Source organism: Pinus tabuliformis, chromosome 2_1, assembly GCF_031772625.1.
Source record: "Pinus tabuliformis cultivar Carrire ecotype Pingquan chromosome 2_1, CPIR1, whole genome shotgun sequence".
NCBI lineage: Eukaryota > Viridiplantae > Streptophyta > Pinopsida > Pinales > Pinaceae > Pinus > Pinus tabuliformis.
In genome coordinates this window covers 836,087,524-836,113,175 of record NC_142299.1, presented here as the reverse complement: position 1 = coordinate 836,113,175, position 25,652 = coordinate 836,087,524, and the positions used below count along the sequence as shown (strand labels likewise).

General features: G+C 38.2%; 1 pseudogene; it reads right to left on the bottom strand.

The window, feature by feature from the left end:
• Positions 1-327: 327 nt before the first annotated feature.
• Positions 328-20,380, bottom strand: LOC149203250 (stearoyl-[acyl-carrier-protein] 9-desaturase, chloroplastic-like; annotated as a pseudogene).
• Positions 20,381-25,652: the final 5,272 nt, after the last annotated feature.

Genomic DNA, 25,652 nt, shown 5'->3' with positions numbered 1-25,652 from the left:
AATAAAATCTTATATTCCATGAGACCGAACAAAACAACGATTCAAACAAACTAAAAAAATGAAGTTGGTATTTAAATTTAACTACAAATAACACATTTTACATTTTAAGCTAGCACAATTATAGAAATATGTGGACAAAAACATAAATTTCCTAGTCTTTTCTCTGCACCTATGCACACTAAAATGTGCATATTGAATTTCACAATCCAACAACTCCATTAAGGTCCCTAACTTCCTGGGCAGGGGTTATAAGTTTATACATGCTTAGAACTTTATACTAAACAAAGTACTAATATAGTTTTCCTAAGCTGAAGCACAAGAAAGTTTCTACAACAGGATTTCTTTGTTGAATATCCAACTAAAAGAACAAGTTCGTCCTTGTTTTTCCCTTCATTGAGCTCGTTCATCTAGATTTTTGAGACGAGGTGCCAACGTGCATACATAATATTGAGCTTGCCTTCCCTTACTAGAAAGACCACCTATTCTCTTGAAATTCCATCTCTTAACCAAGAATTCCAAGATGTCAGCATAGTATCTTACTGTGTACACACCTAATCTCCGAGCAACGGAAGAAAAGTGGTCAAACAGATTACCATTCTGCCCATCATACATCAAATGTGCAGGCATTACAACCTTTCTCCACATCATATCCTCAAAAGCTAGCATTGTGGTGTCAGGATCAATCCCAAAAAACTTTTCAACAATCTTTGCGTATGCAGTCTCATGGTGCTTCTCATCTACAACAATAGTTCCACATATTTGGGCTAATTTTAAGTCACCATATCCTTTAGCAAATCTTGCAGTGTTTCCATGTGATATGAATGTTGCTCTTTCTTGGAAGGCAATGTATATGAATCCAAGATAGGGACTATTTTCTGTACCTGGATACTGAACAGTAAAAAAAGCTTAAGTTAGGAAATTCTCATTCAAAAACTAAATACCTTGCAGAAAGCTTCCAGCGTGCAATATGTAATGTAAAAGAATTCTAGCCATCTAGAGTGGAATCCCACATGTTATTGCTACCAATAGCAAACATAATAAAATACTTTGACAAAATGCTTGCAATGTTAAGACACTGTATCATCACTTACCATTCCAAACCCAATAAGATACAGGTTAAAGGCATCTTCTATTTGTCGTCCTCAATTTTGTCTTTAAATTTGAGGGCATCTTCTATGGTTAAAGGCGATCTAATGTTTTCTGTGAGATATGATACATGTTGTTTGTTAGTTTTCATTATTGTTAGGCTTGGCTGGGCTGGAGGGTATAAAGCTAAATTCTTGACATTACTCCCTCTAGTTATAGTCATATTGCCTTGTCGACAGCCAATGTAAGCATCAACAGTTGCTAGCCAAGGTCTACCTAAGATTAAAGGGTGTCCATCTAGCCGGTTTTTGGGATTAATTATCAGAAAGTCTGCAGGGTATTCCCAGGAGTCTACAGAGACCATTACATCATGTAGTGTGCCTTCTGTTCTGACTACCGATCGGTCAGCCAACTCCAATAAGGTTGTGGTTGGATCTAATGATGTAATGCCAAGTTTTTGACAAGTTGTGGTTGTTAAAATATTAATTGCAACTCCTAAATCAACTAAGGCATTTGGAAAGGAGTTTCCATTGATTTGCACCGTAACTATAGGATTCCCTGGGTCCTCATATTTTACGGATGCCTCTCTTCCTGATAGTAAGTCAGATAGGGTGCCAACTACTTGGACGGTTGGGTTAGTTGTTTTTCTCCTCTTTGGCTTTTTTATACATAATTCTTTGATGGTTTTTGTGTGGATCAGGATATCTTGGATAACCTGGAGGAGTGGGACCTTTATACACAAATTTATTAGCTCTCCCAGAAGATCAAAGTCAGGATGTTCTATTGGGCGCAGTATGATTAGTCATTCTGGGAATGGGGGAGAAGAAGTGGTTGCTTGGTCGTGAGTTTGTTTTCTAACCACATCCTCTTCTTGTAGTGGTTGTTCTAAAGGTAAGAGATTTTCAACTTGAGAATTTTTATCTCCCTCAATTTCTATTATGCTCCCAGACCTTTATTGAAGGTCATTGCACTCCCTTAACTTGGTTTCTAGTTCTAGTGCTTCAATTATTTGAATAGATTGAATTGGTCTATTATTAGGGTTTGGGTTGGGTTGGGCTGAGAGTTGCGGTCTTAAGTTGGTCTGAGTATTTTGTTGCAATGTATATGGTGCTGGCAGTGTAGGTTGAGGGAGAGGAATCATTCCGGTTGGCTGATTCATAGGTCTTTGCCAATTCGACTGCCAGGTTTGACTCTGCAAGGTGGAGGGTGACCATTGTGTCAGATATGCATTATTTTGCCAAAATGGTGGACAGTAAGGGAAGTTTGTCCAATTGGTTTGATTTGTTTGATTTGACCATGGTGATGTAGGAAATGGTTGCTGTGACTAGCTGGGGAAAGGTGGGTGATTTTGCCACATTCCATTATACTGTTGAGCATTATACTGAGGAGACTGAAAAGAAGAGGATGGATCACTGGGCATACTTGTTTTTCATGGCTGTCATTGATGGCGCTGATTGAGTAGGTACACTTGTTCTAATTCTTCTTCCGCCTCCTTGTAGATTGCTTTCAGACCTGGGAGTGAGGGGCAGTTTTATGTGGAGTGGTCTTTTGTACAAATGGCACAGACTTGGACTGCATCTAGTGGGCACTCTTTATGTCTGTGTTTCTTTCTGTATCTGGGCAGAATATTGCCAAATTTTGCTTTGCTTCTACTTGATTTTTTTTAGCTTGCATAATTTCAAGCTATGTTGTTAGAGTCCCTAGAATATCGGTTTTGAAGTCTTCTAGTAGATTCCCAATTTCTCCGCGGGTTACACCTCCATCAGAGATCTTGTTGTCCCTTGTGATTATGTCACGTTCTACTGGTTTTAGCCTTGTACTGCCTCTCGAACTCCTGATGCATAAATCAATAATGTCAGCAAAAATTTCCTGATATATGTCACCTTTTCCGATAATGTTTAATGTTTCAACCCATTCTTACTTCATCCCTTTAATTAATGTAGTTTTTAACACATTGTCAGGTAAGGGTAAAGATGCATAAGGAGATCTCTGGAGATTGTATTGAAAGCATTCTACATATTCCTCCAATGTTTCATTAGGTCTGGCTATCATTTGAAATATTTCATCCTTTAATTCTCTAGACCTACAATAATCCTAATATTTCTTTAGAAAAGCACCTTTCATCTGATCCCAGTCATTTATAACACCTCCACCTAACCCCATAAACCATCGTAAAGCTGCTCCTTTTAATGTGGAGGGAAATAGTTTTAGCTTTTGGGGATCGGTGGTATAGTCATACCCCTGGCATAATACATTGAATTCAAACAAAAATGCATCTGGAACTGCCGATGTTAGGCCATGGAATGTAGGAATATGCTGGAGAGGAATGGCCTTCATAGGTGCATTAACTCCAGTATCTTCAATGGGATATTGCAGTGTGGATGTTTGAGGTGTTTGTTGGTTCTCAGCCATTTGATCAAATATGTGCCAGTATCCTTCTAGGATTTCTAGGGAGTTATTCCTAGGCTGACTAGAAGGAGTAGGAATGACCTTAACAACACTTCCTTGGTCTGGGATAATGAATGTTCCTTGCTGAACGATTATCTGGGGAGATTTTGGCTTTTCAGGTTCTTCAACTTTATTTTGGATGATCTTGACAGCACTTCCCTTATCTAGGCTGCTTAGTGTTTGAACTACTCCAAGAGGGGATCTTGGTTCTCCTATTTCCCCTGTTTCTCCTCCTCCTTCACATAGATTACTAGAGTTCCCTTCTTGTAAAGAAATTGGGTGAGAATTCTCAATTTCTTGAAAATCTTGCTCAGTTTATTCTATTTGGCTATGTACCTTAGCAAAGGCTACAGATGGTGATTCTGTGGCTCGAAGGGAGCTAGTAGGTTGTCTAGAAGAAACTTGTCTAGGACCTACTAATGGCTAAGATTCTGTTTTCTTGATGATATCGTCTATAAAGGTCGATTGGCCAAGGGTCACCGGTCCCTTGGCGTTATCAGGTTTGGGTAGTGGTTTTGGATTCCTTTCATGATTTTTCTGCTTAGTCATGCACACAACTCAAATACTTATTTCTACCCAAAGTAATCAACAAATCTACAAGAGAGTGGACGGGGGACTAGGGTTGTTACATGCTCTGTACACAGGTTCTTACCTTCTGTTTTTAATACCCAATTCTCTCCTAGCAGGCACTTTATCAAATGCACACTACTCTTCAAAAAAACAAATGGCTACACTCTCCCCAGCAGCGACACCAAAATGTTGAGTAATAAAAGGTGTTTTTTAAACTCCTATTTATCCTACATTAATTATCAATCCAGGTAAGATTTTTTATTTCAAGAGTGTACTCAGTCTGAGGCGAGCAATTTATTTCAAGAGTAATGTTTTCTAATTTGCAGTACAGTGCCAAATACAAGAGTAAACAGATGCTTGAAATAAAATCTAATTGCAATCAAAAGAAACTTAATGCTCTGGAACTTAAATCATTCATTCAGAAAACTATGACAATTTATCAGTCAAGGATGCAGTAGTGATAACTCTTTCCTCTGTCAACTGATATTAATGAAATAAAATATAAACAAGATCCACAATCCAAGAACTTAGACAGTGATAGCCAATTTCCTTTACAGTTGTTGATCTTACACTCCGCACTAAAGAAATTAACTAGAAATGATAGATCACTAATGCTGCTAACAGAAATGTAGTAAAAACTCTCTTTGCAAAATACTTAAAAGCAAAACCAAATACTTGCAGGAAAGAAATAACACCTATCTAGTATGAATGAACAACAATGCTAACTTAATAGAAATGAACAGGAATGCTAAATGGAAATGAACAACAATGTTATCTTAGTGGAAATGAACAACAAAGCCAAATGAACAATAATCTATAATGAACTGTGAGGCTTTATAACTAAAATGAATAATGATATAAGTGGCAAAGGATAATAATCTCGTTATGAAAAGAAGGGAATAGAAACATGATTCATTCACAGCTTATGCAATAAAATTGTTCCATAAAGTATTAGAACTTCTAAAGACAGGAAACTATAAAGCAATGCGATTCAAGGAAATGAAAAGTAAATCAAACCATCACACGACTGGAACTGTAAAATAATGGTACAGATAGCAAGTGGATCCACCAGGGTCAGACCCTTAGCCGCTAGTGAAGCACCACCGGGCTAATTCAGTAGGAAGGAATGGAATGGAAACTGATTTATGTATTAATCGTGTATAAAAAGTTTACAAGCAATTGTACTCTATTTTAACCAACAACAGTCGATGATCAAAGTAACAGCACAACAATAAGTTCTGCAAAATGATAATACAAGCTCCGCTGGGCTACAAGCACTGTCCATTTTTATAATGGCCAGGCAGATATATCAAGAGTACAGATAAGTTCTGAAGCAGCAATCCCTCAGGATCAAAGGATCCTGAGGGATTCACTCTATCTTTCATTTCCAGTTTATCATTTGGTCTTCTTGTGATGATGTCGCGCTTTCCCTTTCTTCTCTTGGATTATGTGCTCCATTCTTGATCTCCTTGTCTGGATATGGCTTCCTAGGGAAGGGACAACAGTTGGTTTTGCTTTGTCTTTTCCTCCCGAATAGTGGTTTTCCATTTCCTTCATTTTCCGTATAGAAAAAGACAATAATCAGTTATTTTGTATCAATCAAAAATCCCCTTAATTCTACCATAATTCCTTAACATATTACCATTTTAAAATGTAAAGGAGTTATGATTCAAAGGAAAATATAAAGAAATAAATGCCAAATGCATACATTTTCCATTGCTCAACAGAAAGGTGGCCGAAGAATGATGTTGCATCCTACAAACGGAAGCGAAGCTAATCCTGTAAGTTGGTATGTTTATCCTCTGACCCCTAGCTTCATAAGGCATAGGATGAATTTCTGCATTAATCTAGGAAATTTGTTCAGGAGAAGGTATGAGTCTGGTAGGGAGGCACCCAGGAACAGCTGGGATCCTGGTTGGTCGAAAACTGTAGAATGGGCAATGAAAATCCTGGGGAGTAAGTTAGGAAGGGAGGGAATAGATTCTAGGAAGGGAAAGGTTTCCACCACGACAAATTCTCGAAACAAAACAAGGAAGAGCGAGACTATAATGATCCCTATTGGGAACTCTGAGAGAAAGCCAGAAGAAAAAAAGAAAAAGCCTCGGAGAGCAAGTAGAACCGAGAAAAGAGGGAAATAGGGAAACAAAAGACATCTAGGGGTGGAAAAACATAGGGTCATCATTCTAAGGGAAAACCTATCCATGACCAAGACTCCCTGCGATGCGAGAAACAAAAAACCAACCTACCCTAGAGGCGAGCCTAAGCGGACGCCTCAGACGGGCTATTTGCGCGATATTTTTTTCCGTGAGGAAAAAACTTCAAGAGTAGTAAGAATGGAAAGAACCCATAGCTATGAGAGGATTGGCGAAATTCTAAAAGGAATCTCGAAGAGCATAAGTTCTGGCACTGAAAGGGATAACAAAAGGGACACAGGTAAAAGTGAAATTATTTTGTTTTATTATTATCTAACTGATAATCGTAATGGCTATGTAATGGGTCTCACCTCACACAATTGTTACTGGGAAAAGTGTCTATTTAGAACTGCTCTATCCCACTAAGGTGTGACAGCTGCCTTAGAAACAAACAGAGAAAACTACTTTTGTATTTCCTTTATGAATTAAAGATAGAGGGGGATAGAAAGAACCGACCTGTGTCTTGCGCTAATCCTTTGATACAATCCCTCTCTTCTTTGACAGCTTCCAGCTACCTGCTCCCTTACTTGCCCAGCTTCACCAAGTTCCTGTAAGATCACAGAAGAAGAAAACTACACAAAGACATGGATCTATATTCATAAAAAGCTTAGGATCAGATTTAAGCTAAACATACAAATGTAACAAGCATCAATGATACACAAGCATGTAGGAGAAACTCAAATAGTTTTATTGATATAACAAGAAGATCCAGGAGGAGTTACAACCGATGATTCTTGATCCAGCATCAACCTCCCAGCAAAGAAGCCCCTTCTTCACCTCCAACAAAGCATAAATCACCCAATACTCTGATCTCTATCTCAAAACCAACAACAATTCCTTGCAATGCACAAAATTCCAGCCTCTGGATCTCTGGGATGAGGGATCCATATATAGATGTATGCAAGGAGGATGAGTCAGCTTATGATTTGATTAGTGTCTTCTCTCTGTCAGTTCTTGCTTCCACTTGGAGACTGAAAGCCTCTTACTCATCCTTGGTTGAATTCAGTGAGGCAAGTGTCATAGGAGAAGATTCTGGAAGCTTCCATTTTCTTTCCACCTCGCGGAATGGCACTACCATTTGTCATTTCCCGCTCAACGCACCCTGGTAGTGCATTTAGGTGCGTTACAACGCACCCAGCTAGTGTATTTAGGTGCTATGCAACGTAGCTGGCTAGTGGAGCAGCTGAAATGATCATGTTTTGACTTATTCTGAGCAATTTCCGGTGGAGAACTTCTGGGAGAAGCTGTAATTTGTTGACCTTGTTCCTTTAGGGGTTGGAACAACACTTTTAGGGACTTAGGAGCCCTTAGTTTATGGACATTTCATGCTTGGTGCTGCAAGGCACAAAAATGTCTATAACAGTTGCCCCCTAAAGTATGAGGCCGTTAATCGGGTGAAATGCTTTATTATGAGGATCCGAAGTTCTTTCAATGCTGGGAGGAGACCTGTAATAAGATACAAGACAATACATTATCTTCATACTGTTTTTCATGATCTAGCTGAGGTGGGCATTCCCATGCTCAGCTTTATAAATTCATTTTAATGTACATAGGACAGACAATCGTCTGAGTGTAGAATGATGATTCTGATAGAGCCATCATCCTTTTGGTAGGATGATTATCTATGCTGCAATGCTGTACATTTTAATGTCTTTATTTTCCTGAATATATATCGCAGCCCGGATGGATGAAACTGGATCCAGGGTCTTCAATCTCGTCCGATCTTCACTCGAAGTACAAGTCGATCCATGTGAGAAATGTTCTGAAGTCGAACATGGAAAGACATCGCTTGATTACTAGTCAATGATATAAATCGTTAACAAGCAGAAGAGGAATCACCGATAATGATAATGACCCTCAAGGTACTACAGTACAATTCACGTGGTGTGAATAAAGGACCTGGCGTCGAACACCATGCAAAATCTTTCGGTTGAAGGTCATTGATGTAAACCTGTCGCCGGAAGTGAGAAACTTGCCATTAAGGCATGCAAGCTTCAAAGTACTGAATGGGGTGTTCCTAGATCAACTTCTTGGATAATGAGCTGATGTCGACAAGAAGCGATCCATCAAAGGAGGGCCTTAATGAATCCCACATCAATGACACGGAACGGAGCAAATGATTTTGATGGAGGTGAAAACAATCTGATGATATACGGTTTAGGGTGGCGGTCATGAAAGTATGGAGTATAATGTATGGTAGTGGGTGGGACACAATTGAATTCTCTGGATGACTTCTCTTGAACATGTCGGTGACACTTATGTGATGGATTGGTAGCATTAACCCCAAATGTGGATGGTATGTCGAGACCATGGCGATGTGACCGGTGAATGAAACAACCCAACCCGACTCGGACACGGAGTGGAGGTGTCATGTTCAAGAGCGACTTGCTACCAATACAGATTCTTTGAGTTTTCTTCCCAATTTTTCCCCAGTCATTGCTGACCAGTACCCCTTTATTTTTGTCAAGCTTGAGGAGGATAACATATGCTTGTTCTATAATTTTCCCTTCGGGAAAACCCATCGCTATGTTTTGACGAGCCTAGCGATAGTGAAACTCGTTCTCGTCTAAAGACAAGTTTTTCGCTATTAATCTTTTTAACGAGTTTAACGACAAAGATAACTCGGTCCTTTTCATTTTTAGAGAGTCTGAAAATGTACGAAAAGGTAACTCCAAAATTCCTTTTTCATCATCTAATCCCTTAAGTCCGAAAAAGTATAAAACAATACAGAAGGGATGAATTTTCGATAGTTTTAACGAGCCGAACAAAACAAGCGCTCGATCTTTTTGTGTAATAATCCCTCAGGTCCAAAAAGATTAAAATCTAGAGGAGGGATAGCACTTCCTGTCCCTTTAACGAGCTGGAAGGCCAAGGACTCGGAAATCTTTTCATATTTTATGAGTCAGTTGAAAAGAGCTTAAAGAAGACTCGTCTTTTCAGGAACGAGTGATAAAATGGGTAGCAGCTGATTCCAGGTAAGGTTTGGAATTTTCCAATCACGACAGTGTCACAAGGATGGCTAGTGAAATCACTCTTCGCAGCTGTTCCTCAAAATGGGTAAACAATCAAATGGAGGTGAATGATCGGCCAATGGAAAAGTGGAGGTGACGGTGCAAACACGACCAAGGCTTTAATGGCTAAAGTACTACATTCACGGTGGTTATTTACCAGGGAATAGTTCATTTTTTAACGAGCTTAAACGCGAGTGGAAACATTTGCTTGGTCTGGGTTTATTTTTTAACGAGCTTGAACATCGCGGTAAACACTGCTCGATTAATCCAGTCATATGATAAGAATGCCTCATATAAAAATGACAACTTTTAGAGTTTTGCCCCACATCCTTTCTTTATGCAAGTTAGGAAACGACTAATCCAAAAAACAGATAAATAATCGCTATTTGCTTGCACTCCAAAAGGTTTGCATGCCCCCTGGTATAAAACAGAGTCTCAAGGTTAACTCTACTTCTCTCCGGCAAAACACTTGTTTTGACGAGAGAGGCCTACCTCTTACAGGTTACCCAAAGATTGTTCTATTCGCGGCGCAAACAAAACACTTCTTCGGCGATGTCTATCGAAACAAACAAAGGTGAGTGACGATGCCCGCCAACTCACATAACTTTGACAAGAGAATCTTGTTCTAGAATAACCCCTCTTCCAATCACGGATGGGGTACAAACTAGTCATATTCTCCCGCGGAAACCTACCCTATACCCGAAGTTTTCCTGCCGAAGCAGACCAGGACGAATGCCCCCTGGGTTTCAGTCATATCCCTCCAAATTACTCGCGCTCATCGGGAGGACGGACTGGAGATTGAGACATTTCTTGCGTGAAAAGACCATTTAGGGATGGTATATGACTATTTGCTCTGTATGATCCGGGGAATGAAAGCTGGTCCACGAGCTTGACCACTCTTCCTTCGTGCGGAAAACACATTCCTCTAAAGAGTGAGGAGACAATCGCTCCCATGCAATAAATATAGTCTCGTCCAAGGAGTAGATTGTAATCTAGGGGTCCTTGAACTACCATTACATTTAGGTGAACGGTTTTCCCTCTCAATGTTATGGGCACACTGGGAAGGATCCATAAAGGTCGACTGGTTCCTTTATCAAAGCCTGTCAGATTTCTCATCTCAGGCAAAAGCGATGGCGAACTAAGCGCTTTCCAAGTAGTTGAGGAAAGGATACTCACAGAAGCCCCCTCATCTATGATGGTACCAGCCATAACCATTCTATATATTTGAACGATAATTCGGAATGGTATGCTAGCTGGTAAACGAGGTCTACCTAGTTGATTCCAGTCGAAGGAGACAACTAGGTTTCTTGGAGGTGGGACCGAATAGACGTCCCGGTACGACTCTGACGAACTTCCTTCCTGCGGTAAAGGAACGGGTAAATTGCCCCCATGTTCGTTGGAGTCTATGCTTATGAAGAGGATTTGGACGGTGTCATCCTTGTTCTCCTCAGTGATTGTATCATCTGAAGATGAAACCTCTGGAGGCAAGACAGGGTCAACTGCCGCCTCGGCCTTTTGAATTTCATCTAGTATGGATCCAGATGGTTTATCTTCAATGATAGGTACTTCAGCAGACCACCTGAGCGGGCCAGCCATATTTTCAACTAGTGACGGACTCGCAAGAGTTTTTTATATCCAGGAGGAAGTCGTAACGGTGAAACCGGATGATCATCTAAAACTCTTTTGGCTTCGTCTAAGAAGGGACAACGGTGAACGGCATGATTGCCTTCACACAGTTTACAAGGAAATCTATATTTTCCTTTTTGTCCTGGGACTTCACTTTCACTAGTCAACAGTGCGCTTTCAACATGATCATCAGAGGTTGACGACACCAGGTTGTGCAATCTAGGAGACCAGTCCCTTAATATCCGAGGGATGTAAGGAAAATCTCTGTGAAAGTGGTCTCCTTTGCAAATGACACATGGCGATTTAGGCTTGGTCGGTGCAGTGTGTCGATTTTCATTAGACGACACTTGTTTTCCCCCATTCGCCTTTGGCTCTTTCTTCTTCTTCTCTTTCTTCTTCTTTTCCTTCTTCTCCTTAAGAACTTGATTTTTGGCTTTACCAGCCCCATCAAGTGAAGAGGAAGGAAGAGAGGAAGAATTAGATGAAGTAGAAGGTTGGTGGGCAACTCTGGACTCGTCTAATTGCTGATTCGATTGTTCAGGAATAGTGGCGTTCTGAACGACAGAGGTTGAGAAGAGCCATACAGGAAAACCAATTATCAGTCCTGGAAGCGACAATGTGGCCATATGGGGTGCACCAACATCTCCCCAAGAGGAGAAGGGACTAGGATTTCCACCAAGGGGAATTCCTTGGTTAGTAGACTCCATTTTCTCAACCCAAGATCAACGTAGGAAAGGGGTAATGAATATTCCGTTTAAAATAAATTTTAAGATGCTTTGACACAACTTGTTTTTTCAGTTTTTAAGAGTCGAGAAAAAACAAAAGATGACTCTAGTCTTCTTCGATTTTTAATGAGCCTGAAGTGACAAGTGCTCAGATGGACCTTTTCCGTTAAAGAGTCTGAAAAGGAACGAAAGGGACTGCTCTGGAGATCTAGGTAGAGGGAGTACCAAACCAATTGCAAAACTGCAGAATACTTTTTACGATACGGCAGTCAATCTTCCCGAATGCTATGTTCAGTGCATTGCGATCGATAGGGCGGTAGACACTGCTTCCTATGGATAAAGGATTTAAGCCTATAGGGGTCTCCAAATATATACTCGACGGTATGTGGGAGCACAAGTCCGTACTGGCACTTATCGTCCCAAAGTGGAGGAATCACCCAACCATCGGTGAGGACAACAGTTACCAGACTTTACGACGCCGGAATACGTCTCTAGCCTAGACCTCTAAATGTTGTGCGTTAAGTTCCAAAGCGTTGTTAGATTCATTGAATTTATTTTAAGTTGATCTTTCTTATGAATTTTGCCTTTTGGGTTCACCACGAGATGTAGCTGTAATTCCTAAAATGCAATCTAAAGATGATAAACAAACTTTTATCTCTTTTCAGCAATGAAAATCCTAGCTACTAGGGGAAAAGAAAGACACAATCTTTTCACAAAGAGAAAAGAGCACACTGTAAATGCACTTTCCTAAATCAAGCCAAATAGACTGTCAATATGCAAATGCACATGTGCATGTATTTGTTTTCGACTTTCTTAATATTGATGCTAAAAAGAAAGTTGATGTACAAATTTGAATTTTCTTTCAAGCGACAAACACAAACAAGCTTCTTTTCGAAATCAAAAGATAAAGACGATTACGACGCTTTACGATTTTGAAATAAATACTTGTTTTTGACACTAGAAAATCACAAATTCAGACCAAAGGCAAAAGTAAAAGTATAGTCAACTATCAACAGCAATCAAACTTTCTCCTATGATCGAAATCGACACTTGCGACAGATCTAAATCAAAGGACGACAGTACGACTATTCTACTTTTGCAATGGAAAACTGTAAATGACGCAACAAACACACAAAAACATCTACAGTTCTTTTGTACAAAGGAGGCAGAATTACAGCAAGGAAAAGGGGTTTTTAAACAGACACATACACTGATCACAGGCTGTAAAAATTAGAGACAAAACTGGAAAGAATGAAGCACAAGAACCTCGGCTGCACAAGGCTAGTCTGATCAGCGCACCTGTAACACAAAGAAACTGGATTGCAGTGCAGGTTGCCCTCTCGGGAACTGCACTGAAATGCAGGAACTCTTCATAGTACCTGCGATGGGGCAGAAACGAGAATTCTATCCGGGTTCTGGGTCACGGTTTGTAGTTTAGTCTTTGGTTTTTGGCCGAGTAAAAGTAATCAGTAATGCACAATCAGGGGGTAGATCTAAGGAGGGTCTAAGAGCTATCACAAAGGGAAATCAGATCATTTGTGAATAAGCTATTCAAATCATAAATAGATCCAGTGAATGGATTGAAGTAGCAGATGTCTACTTTGCATTTGTTATGGCAAATGCAGTTCGAATGCTACTTATAAGTTTATGAAACAAACAACAAAAAGATACACAAACAAACTAATTAGACAATCTTCCCCAGTGGATTCGCCATTTTGTTACCGGGAAAAGTGTCTATTTAGAACTGCTCTATCCCACTAAGGTGTGATAGCTGCCTTAGAAACAAACAGAGAAAACTACTTTTGTATTTCCTTTATGAATTAAAGATAGAGGGGGATAGAAAGAACCGACCTGTGTCTTGCGCTAATCCTTTGATACAATCCCTCTCTTCTTTGACAGCTTCCAGCTACCTGCTCCCTTACTTTCCCAGCTTCACCAAGTTCCTGTAAGATCACAGAAGAAGAAAACTACACAAATACAAGGATCTATATTCATAAAAAGCTTAGGATCAGATTTAAGCTAAACATACAAATGTAACAAGCATCAATGATACACAAGCATGTAGGAAAAACTCAAATAGTTTTATTGATATAACAAGAAGATCCAGGAGGAGCTACAACCGATGATTCATGATCCAACATCAACCTCCCAGCAAAGAAGCCCCTTCTTCACCTCCAACAAAGCATAAATCACCCGATACTCTGATCTCTATCTCAAAACCAACAGCAATTCCTTGCAATGCACAAAATTCCAGCCTCTGGATCTCTGGGATGAGGGATCCATATATAGATGTATGCAAGGAGGATGAGTCAGTTTATGATTTGATTAGTGTCTTCTCTCTGTCAGTTCTTGCTTCCACTTGGAGACTGAAAGCCTCTTACTCATCCTTGGTCGAATTCAGTGAGGCAACTGTCATAGGAGAAGATTCTGGAAGCTTCCATTGTCTTTCCACCTCGCGAAATGGCACTGCCATTCGTCATTTCCCACTCAACGCACCCTGGTAGTTCATTTAGGTGCGTTGCAACGCACCCAGCTAGTGTATTTAGCTGCTATGCAACACAGTTGGCTAGTGGAGCAGCTGAAATGATCCTGTTTTGACTTATTCTGAGCAATTTCCAGTGGACAACTTCTGGGAGAAGTTGTAATTTGTTGACCTTGTTCCTTCAGGGGTTGGAACAACACTTTTAGGGACTTAGGAGCCCTTGGTTTATGGACATTTCATGCTTGGTGCTGCAAGGCACAAAAATTTCTATAACAACCATGCCCAACACAGTGAGGAAGAAAGTGAACAAAATGAAGCAGCGAGTAGCAGGCACGCAGACAGCATGGCAACCAGGAAGGGCAAGAGGGAAAAAAATATGGTAGAGGGAGCAAGCGGCTCGAACAAAGAGCAAAGGAAAAAAGGGAGAAAATCAGGTCCTGAACATATGAAAACCCTCATTGACACCTACATGGTAGGGAATCCGCCAGACATTAGAGCCCAAATTACTGGATGGCAGTGAGAAATAAACAACAATATAAGGAACTAAGACATTCCCATGGAGGAGTGGGAGAGTATGGTTCTAGATCCAGGAAATTCTCGAGGACGACACTCCCTCTTCAGACAGACAATACAACAGTATTGGGTCATGAAGAACATGGTGGCACGGGCCATGAAAGTTAACTGAGAACAAGTAGCTAGCAAAGAAGTAGAGGTAAAGGAGGACACCAAGGAAAAGGATCCTATCAGGGCAAAACTCCTCGGGGAAATTACAACAGTCCAGATACAAACTTATAGAAACAACTTGGTTTTGGGAAGAATTGAGAAAACACTACAAGACATGAAGATGAGCGAAATGCTTGGCACTAGTGCCAAAGTGCCAACCCCAGTAATATCCCTGGATGATGATTGAAGCATTAAAATTTTAATGAACAACTTTTACTTGTTTAATTTGAACAATAGTATAGATAGTAAAGACAATGTTTCTAGATGGATAGAGAAAGACCTTTTCAAATTTTGGACAGGGTTTAATGTAGATAGATGGTTATCTGGTTTCCTTCGGGCAAGTAAGTCAGCTCGAGCAAATGGAAGTTCTGATTTTGAATAGCTAATATAAATAGAAAAAGCACCACCAAGTTTACAAAAAAAAAAGAATAACTTTCTAGATTAAAAAAAATCATAAGATACATCATATATTAAAATAAATAAGTAGCAACAATAAGTTAAGATCCATTTTATAATGATTATGTAGCCATATTTAAATTTAATTAATAAACACATAAACTTACAATATAACATGTTTAATCGTATTCATGTCCACTTTTCCATAGATAATGTTAACTTATAAATATGCTTTATTACAATACCATGGCTCATAAATACAACATGCCCAAAAACCATCTCTCATTTCACACTCAAACTATTTTATAAATATTTTATTTTAGTTTAATTTTATGACATTTTTTAATTAAATTTAAAAGAAAAATATTATAATTACTTTTGACATATATATACACCTCTATCACATGAAAATATATAAGATATAAATAGTAGCTATAAATCAAGATCCATTTCACCATGTAAAGTAAGATAATTTTGTAGCTATATTTAAATTTCATTAATAAGGAGAAGAAAACTTAATACTTACAATATAACAAGATTTTTAACTATGTATATTCACCACCATTTTACCATGGATATTATTAACCATACCAGACCATGGGCCAATGTGACTCATCAATACAACATGCCCAAAAACCATCCCTCATTTCACAATCAAAATAATACTTAAAATTAACAAGGGTTTTAACCATGGATAGTGACCCCACTTTACCATGGATATTATTAATCATATCATATCATGGCTCATTAATAACACATGCCCAAAATCCATTCTCATTTCACAATCAAAATATTTTGATTCTTTTTTTTTTTAATTACACTTTTGCCCAAAGAGACACTCTCGAGTTGTGTTGTAATGTCCAGTTATATTATGTTATCTAAACATTTTCACTTGTCATATTACATAAAAATAAAAATAAAAAAATATTAATTAAAACATTTTGACTCAATGAAATTATATAAAATAAAAATTAAACTAAAAAGATAAAATTAATAATTAAACTAACTTAGATCCATCTTAAGTCTAGAAATCAAATTTCTAGAGGTGCAAATCTTTCTTCAAGTTTTGCAATCAGAAAAGAGGTTTGCACCTTGAGAGATTTGATCCCTCTTGACATATGATAGATCTGGAGTTAAGATGGGTCTAAATTAGTTTCTATTTTACTTGGAAAATCAGCAAGTGAAATCCTACATCTGGTTGCCACCCAGAATAAACATAATAAAACACTGACAAAATGGTTTCAACTTTAAGACATTGTACCATTCCAAACCCAATAAGGTACTGTATGGTTTTTTCAATTTCTCTCATGTCCACTCGGCCACACAGGTAAAGATATTTATGAAGAAGATCACCATGTCTATTCTCCTCCGCTGTCCACATACGTGTCCATGTTGCCCATGAAGTGAGACTGGCACCAGTTTCATCTCTTACACCATCAAATGAGTTAATCTGAGCTTGATAAGTAGGCAATGCTTCTTCAGTAATCATGCCTCCCACTAGACAAACTAAATAGTCAATCGGTAATTCATGGGACCGCTCCCGCAACTCTATAAGTTGGTCAATGAAGCCCTGAAAAAGGATCAGGCGAAAGGTCTTGTGGCTGCCAAGACTTCTCAACAGGCTTTAAATGGATCAATATATTTTTTTCTGCCCACTCGTCCAATGATTTAAAGATCTCAACCTTCTCAGGTGCCATGGAATGAGCCACCTGTTCACGACCTTCATGTGGTTGGAAATGGATTTTAATATTTTCTTCCCTGAAAGATGAAACTGATGACATCAGAAATGCATGAGAACCAAGTGCATAATTAGGGAACTAAATGCAGGTGCTCTGCACAATAAGAAATGAACTATTAAAAGTAAACTGTGCAGCTGCTCTGCACAATAAGAAATGAACTTTCAAAATATTTTTTCAAAAGTTTCCTCCGTTTTTTATATTACTCGATTGATTTAGGTTTTAAGTTTTCTCCAGTTTTTATAAAAAAAATAAACAATAAGCTGAATTTAAAGCTGCCCCAAGAAATTAAACAAATAAAAGAACCACGAAAATCAAGGTTTCAAATCCCACTATAGAAGTAGAAAATGCAGAAAATTCGGAACAGTGAAACATTTCTATCCCACATTTTAAAGATTAAAGCCAACCTTAGCGTCATGGATACCTTGTGAAATATGGCCAAATTGACGCGCAGGAAGCTGGGTGCCATGAAAACTGTCAATTTAGAATAGAATTGAATTGAATTGAAAAAATTGAATGACCTTTATGAGACCAAATGCAATACGGCCAAATTGACGCGCAGGAAGCTGGGCGCCATGAAAACTGTCAATTTAGAATAGAATTGAATTGAAAAAATTGAATGACCTTTATGAGACCAAAATGGTTTAAGGAACTCAGATATCGAACTAACAAGACATTATACAATCAAGTTTCTCTCTATAACAACTCTCCTCCCCTCCCGTGAATTAAGGAATTCAAATATTTAACCAACAAAACATCATATAATCAATTGTCTTTCTATAAGATCCCTTTTCGCGTGAATCATGATCCTCTTGGTGTGAATCATGATCACTCAAAAAGTTTTTGGTCTTGTGAAACTTTTTTTCTGCAAATAGCTCACATAGACTATCCACTTTTTCTCACTGACTACGAATGTCCTTATAGGCATGACACTCCATAATAGTTCACATAGACTGTCCACTTTCATGGCTTTCTCACTGACTACGAATGTCCTTATAAGCATGACACTCCATAATGAAGTGTCATTCGGTTTCAACTAGTCTCTCTTCACAAAAGGCACAAGTTCTTTCTTCCCACTCTTCTTTGGGAACTACCCATCTCCGTGTTTCACATCTAAGGTGATAAGATAATAGTTGTGCTATTAAAATCTTATCCTTTTCCTTGATTGCAATACTCAAATAAGTCTTTTCATTATGCAACCATGTTGGGTTTAAATTATTGGCATATATTATTTCTTTTTAAGGTCAACCTGTTTTTCCCACATGGAAGTTGAATTTTTCAATTACCCAAATTTTAAATTCCACTTTAAAGTTATGATAGTCTTGTCAATTGATTCCCCATTTTCCCATCCACTTGTCATTGTATTTCCTCTAAGTTTTCTTCCTAAGCTTTAACTCTTATGCCAAAATAAGCTTTGGCAACTAGTGTTCATCGATGCCATCCACCTTTTTAAATACGTTAACAAACAATGAATGATTGTTAAAGCTTCCATCTGAAATAAACAAAGTAATAAATAAATATTCATATAATTTGATGTGAAGTATGCAGAGAAAATATTAAAGAAAAGGCAGGCAGTTTGATGTATTAATTTACTTATGTAAAAGTTAATTTTAACAATTTTTGTGTAAATTTATTTTAATTTCTAATTTATTATATTTTTAGAAAATTAAATATTTGCCAACTGTTTTTTTTTTCTAATTAAAAACTTGTGTTTAATTAAAAAGTTTAATCTATCTTCATAGAGAACTTTACTAAGTATATATTCAATTCTATATTAAATACCTTTTCTATATTATGTTTCAATCAAGTTTCATCTTAATTGTGATTTTATTTCGGGTAGAGAGATATTAAATCTCCTTTTTCATCTTAAATTTATTTTCTTAAGTTGAGATATTTCAGATATGATAAATCTAGAATTACAATGAATGTAAAATTTTATATATATAAGTAATAGAAAATATATTTATGTAATGAATAAGAAATAATTTTTATTAAGTGATTTTTTTTCAATCATCTTATTTCTCTATATAAAATTGATATAAAATTATTTTATTTAAGTTTGTATATTGGAATATTTTCTTTATAAATAACATTTAAATAATTTTTATAAAATTCCATATAAAAATTGTATAAAAAGAAAAATCTATAATTTCTTCCATATTCAATATGAAGTTGACACATACCATACCATGTAGAAAAATATATTAACAATAATAAAATATTTGTTGATTATATATATATATATATATATAAAATAACAAAAAATTATAATTTGAAAAATGCAAATTTTCTCTAAGATTATATATAGATATATATATATATATATATATATATATATATATATATATGAGTTTGAAGTTATGTTTTTGAGTTAGAACTAAAAATAAAAAAGCAATTCTTGATTTTACCATAATAATAATATGATGGAGTTGTTATCATGTAACATTACATGACCCAAAAGAAAAACCTAGTCATATACATATACCTATCTCCATGAAAAAAAATAATTGTTATGTATATATATGTAAATGACAACATCTAAAAACTAAATTGGCATAAATCCATCATAAACTAGGATGTATCAACCACCAAGTGGTACCAAATTTCTTAAGGTGTAACTTTTTTATTATTTAATATTAAGGAATTAATCCATGACATAGAATAATGAAATGCACTGTAAGAAATTTGATTCTCTATGTGCTTGATAGATCTAAAATAACCAAATCCTAAAAAATTTGTTCTTTGCTCTTTTCGCCTTTTCTAAACTTGAGCACTATAGGTTGTTTGGAAGATATGACATTCATGTAATTATATCCTAGGGTCTCCAAGCTGTCTCTAATTACTAACAAAACAAAACAATAATCAGTCCAAGTTAGTTGTCAAGGACATGGAACACATGCTTGAAAGCAACAATTTTTTCTAAGCTTATAACTATAGCATAATTGTTTTATTTTCCTTCAAAATTCACAAATTTAATAATTAAGATACATATTAATAAAAGTAAACTAATTTTATATAATAAAATTTTTAATCATAAATTCAAATCAGAATTTTAATGTTTTCAACTTTCAGAAAGTGAAACAAATGGCAAATAATCACAAGCAATCACTTCATACACAAGTAAGGAATTAAGTGCAAAATTAAATGACCTCCAAAATTATTAAAATGGTGATCACAGAGAAATCAAACTTGGGATTTTAAAGAAATTAGTATGTACTTACTTGTCCCTTGCAGGCAGCGCTGTGGTAAGGGAAACCTTGTGTGATCTGCCCATACTGGCCATAGAAATCTTGTGCAATCTGCCATGGAAGAGTCCAGCAGTAGTGCACGTATATCCATATTTGGGTGCTCCCATCCAAACTGCAACATAAATAGCAGATGCCATCTTTTTTGTTGAAGGAAAATGAATTTCTACTTCCAACTTTCTTGGAAGGGGTGTGTTATATAGACCTTGAAAAAATGGCTACCACCTTTTCTTTCTTTACATCATTACTAAACAACAACATTTATAGACTTTTCTATAATAATATGAATTTCACACCAAAGTCTCTGGGGCGACTAAATTGGTGATTACTATATAAATGAAATATCAATGTAAAGATTTAATATTCAAATCCATATAAAAAATTAAAATTAAAAAACATATCAAAATATATATATAAACCCACAACACTCTATTATATAATTTAAAAATTATTGAATACAGCATTAAATACAGCGCGAAAACAATGTATTCTTTTTCTTTTTGTTGGTTGGCCGACATACAACGATCAACAAGTCACTGTTGTAGGAGGGGGAGATGTCGGCAACTTTGAATACATTAAAATTTAACTAGTCAATTACTTCTATAATCAATCACTATTATTTTGAGTAGACTTCATTTGGTCATCACTACTATAGTCCATTACTATTATCTTGAATAGATTTCATTTGGTCATCCTCAATCCACATGTAAATTTGGCCATCGATACATGTAGTTGAGCTTTTCATGATAAGATGTTAATCTTGGAAGGAAGGGACGAAGAGAAGAGTAGGGAGGAAGGAAGAATAATAAGCCAGCTGGAAGAGAGAAGGAAACAAGAGGAGATTCTATGGAGACAAAAATCAAGGATAAAATGGTTAAGGGAAGGAGAAAGGAATACAAAATTCTTCCATCAAGCTATGATCCAAAACAGACAGAGGAATAGAATTTTTTCAATTAAAAATGCTGAAGGAGAAAGAGTAATAGAACAGGAGGATATAGAAAAGACTCTAGTTGATTACTTTAAAGGGATCCTAACAGAAAATCAAAGGGATAGAGGAGAAGCTATAAATAATATTTGCAGGGAGATACCAAGACTAGTAACTGAGGAACAAAACAAGGCATTAATGCGGGCAGTAACCATGGAAGAATTAAGAGAAGTAGTGATGAATATGAGTAGGAACAAGGCTCCAGGTCCGGATGGGTATACAGTGGAATTCTTCCAGGCTAGTTGGCATTTTATGGGAAAGGAGATACTGGAGGCCGTGGAAGAATCACGAATGAGACAGCGAATATGGCCTGGAATAAACTCGACCTTTCTGACCCTGATTCCTAAAAGTAATACCTCGGAGGAGCCACAGGGCTTTAGACCCATAGCCTTGTGTAATGTCATCTATAAGATTATATCCACTCTGATTGCGAAAAGGTTGAAACCTCTCCTACCCAACTTAATTGCGCCTGAACAGACTGGCTTTGTGGAGGGTCGGCAAATCTTGGATGGTATAGTGGTATCTCAGGAGGTGATACACTCCCTAAAGGTGAAAAAACAGAAAGGGATGCTAATGAAGTTGGATTTGTCCAAGGCCTATGATCGATTGAACTGGGACTATCTCAGAGCGGTTTTGGGAGCTTTTGGTTTTGAGAGCAGGTGGATAGCATGGATAGTCAGCATGATCTCTACTCCGAATTTCTCAATTTTGGTCAATGGTATTCCTACAGATACGTTTAATGCCACCAGGGGAATTAGGCAGGGGGACCCAATTTCTCCGTTCTTATTCATCTTGGCTATGGAAGGATTAAGTAGAAAACTCAAAAAGGAAGTAAGCGAAAGGAGAATCAAAGGAATCAGGTTGTGGGGGAATAATATGATCATCACACATCAACAGTTTGTTGATGATTTGATGTTATTTGGAGAAGCGTCGCTTAAGGAGGTGAGAAATTTCAAGAAGGTCTTAGAAGTCTTCATGAGCGCATCAGGTATGGAGATTAATAAAGATAAATCTTGTACTTTCATATTTAATTCGCCTGAGTCTATCAAAGCCCATTTAACCAGAGTTCTAGGTTTTAGACAGGGCGAGTTACCCACTAAGTATTTGGGTATCCAACTGGATATAAACCCTAACCGGATAAAGAATTGGCAGAGTTTGTTGGAAAAAATCAGGAAAAGATTAGCTAGTTGGTCGTTCAGATTGCTGAATATTGCAAGCAGAATTGTCCTATTAAAATCGGTCTTATTATCTATCCCCATATACCACCTGTCCATTATGGCTGCTCCCAAAGGAGTTTTTTCCAAAATGAGAGAAATACTGGGAAAATTTCTATGGGGGGGTCCCAAGCAACAGAAGAAATGGACTCTGGTTTCATGGAAGAATGTAATTAAGAGGAAAGAGGAAGGAGGCCTCGGAGTAAGAGATCCTGAAATTGTAAAAAAGGTTTTAGGGGCGAAACTATGGTGGAGATGGGTCCAGGGGGGAACCGATGTGTGGAAAAAATATGGAACCAAAAATATGGCATGCCTGATACAACTGAAGGGCGTTTAAGAATAGAGGAAACTCCAAGAGGATCACAAATCCGGAATTTCGCAAGTAGAAATAGGGATATAGTTAGGAACCATGCCTTCTGGGAAATCCGTGAAGGAAGCTCAGCAAGATTTTGGGAGGAAGGTTGGCAACAGCGTGACAATCTGGATAGGATCCAAACTCTTCATGAAGTCCAAGAAAAAGCGCAAAGAGCAGGAATGGAATATGTGAGGGACTATTGGAAAAGAGAAGAATTAAACGACATATGGAGAGTCTGGAAAAGACCGGAGGAATGGGATGACAATATAAGTCATGAGGTTGGGCAAGTGTATACCAGAGAAATAGAATCGAGGAAAATCAAGATCAGAGAAGGTAAGGATATCCTTAGATGGGGTAAAGCGATGAAGGGCATGCTCACAGTAAAAGAAGCATACTACTGGGCAATGAAAGAGGAAAGAGAGGAAGAACCAATGGAATGGAAAAAGATTTGGGAAGGAAAATGGTGGCCAAAAGTAACATTTTTCGTATGGCTGATGTGCAGAGGGAGGATCTTGACATGGGACAATATTCAGAAAAGAGGAATGAATGGACCATCAAGATGTAATCTCTGTAGCAAGGAAATAGAAACTGAGGAGCACTTATTGAACAAATGCTTATATACTCAGAGTCTGTGGGAAGAAATTAGGGTGCTCTTTGGTATGACAAAAACGGATCCAGATAACATCAGGAATACTCTGCTTCAATGGGGAAAGGGGAATTTCCAAAGCAAAGTCGTAAGGAGAATATGGAACCTGGTGGTAGGTTTCGTAATATGGGCGATTTGGAAAGAGCGAAATCGAAGAATCTTTAGGGATAAAAGCTGTCAAGAATCGAGAATTTGAGATGAAATATGCAGGTCAATTAAAGAAACGGTTTTGTCCGAAGTTTGGGAGGAAGAAGATTGGAAGTTGAACCCGGAGGAACAGAGAATAGTCTCAAAACTGAATATGGAATTTAAGATGATCTACCCCAATACAGAGAGGAGAATCATAAATGGCATGTAGAGCCCCAACCATTTCAGACTTCCCGGGGATCGACGAATTAAATTAAACTTCGATGGGGCCTCAAAGGGTAACCCCAGACAATCAGGTCTGGGAGGCATTTTCAGAGATAGCAGAGGCAATACATGGTGGGTGTATGTTGAATGGGGAGGGGAAATGACGAACAAGCGGAATTGTGGGCAGTACACCATGGACTCCAAATAGCAGTTAGAAATGGATATATGAATCTTGAAATTGAAGGAGATTCCCAAATTACGATAGATATGTTAAGGAAATTAAGGGATGGTAAGAGATGGGATCATGTAACGAAGAGTTGGAGGACAACAGGGATAATACAGGATATCGAGGGACTGCTGAGTAGGATAGAATATACAATAACAAATCATGTATTGAGAATTGGAAATCGCGCAGCTGATCTATTGGCCAATTGGGGAAGTGAAGGTTCGAACAGGATAGTGGATGGCAGCTGGACATCATTAAAGGATGATCCAAATTGGAACGAGTTAAATAATCTACTAAGTCAGGATCATAATGAAGCGACCGCACAGGAAAGGGATAATTAGACGCCTCCCGATTATGGAAAGGAGGGGAAAGGACAGGGTAATCAATGATCGATCAGAGTGTCTGCGGGATCAAGTATATGAAGTTAAAGTCATGAAGGGTGGGATCAATCAACCCACGGGAAGGATGATCATCCCAAGGATAAAAGTGGGTAAGGTACCGAGGAGGAGAGGTGGAATCGTCAGAGAGACAGCGATCGTTTCCCATCATGATAGAGAAAATGGAACGGGTATTAATGAAGAGGACAGGCAGCAAAGAAGTTTCAAGAAGAAAAGGTGGCCGAGCAGGGATAATATAGGGTCTGCATGCAATAGAACGAAGCAAAGGGAGAAACCAGGAGTGAACCAAAGCAAAGTGAGGGGGAGAATCAGGAAATTGCAACAGACGAAGGCAAGTAACATGGCAGAGAACCAAGACAGGGGAGCAGGAAGGTGGACGAGAAGCAAGGCGACAAATCCAGAAGAGAAAGGAAAGAGCTCAGTAGAGGAAGCCTTGCAGAAGATCTATCTTACCATCCCGGATGAGTCGGAGGAAGAGTTTGACATCCGGAATTACATTTTAGATGAGGAGCCACGACGAGCAAAGGATGGAAAAGAAGGTAAGTGGAAGGGGCACAAGACTGAAACGGGAGACCGGGAAGACGAGGAAGAGGGTCAGGAAGATGACGAAGAAGAGGAGGTTGGCAGACGAGGAAGGAGCAGAGGAACGCGAGGGCGCGTTAACCAGAGAGGCAGAGGGGGGACTGGAGGACGAGGCGGTCGAGGGAGTAGGGGCGAAAGATCGGAACACGAGGAGGGAACAGCTAGTGAGGTAAGAGGCAGAAAAAGAGGTAAGAAAGACATGAGGAAAAAACTACAGGTAGCAGAAGAAGCGTATTACCACGATACAAATCCGAATATCAGAAGGATAATTGACCACTTAGAGGAAGAAGCCATGCAGGAGATTTCAGTTCCCGAAATGGAAGATTGGGAGCGGTTCCTCCCTGACCCGCGGCATACGAGAGGAAGAATGTCCTTGTATAAACAATCGTTACATGTTTATTGGGGAATGAAGCGGTTATTGGCCAAAGCAATGGAGTAGGTGGCCATGGAAATGGCTGAATTGGCCCAAGGAATCCCCACCCTAAAAAAGGAATTGAAGAATATCCAGGTCACTCTTCTTATGCAAGACAGAAAGATGGACGAGATTCTGCAGATGCTTCAAGCGGGCGGAATGGGAGTCAAGGTAGAGAGAGAGCCAAAGCTAGATACAATGAATCAGTAGAAGATGGAGCTGCTGCAAGGAGGTTTTTATATA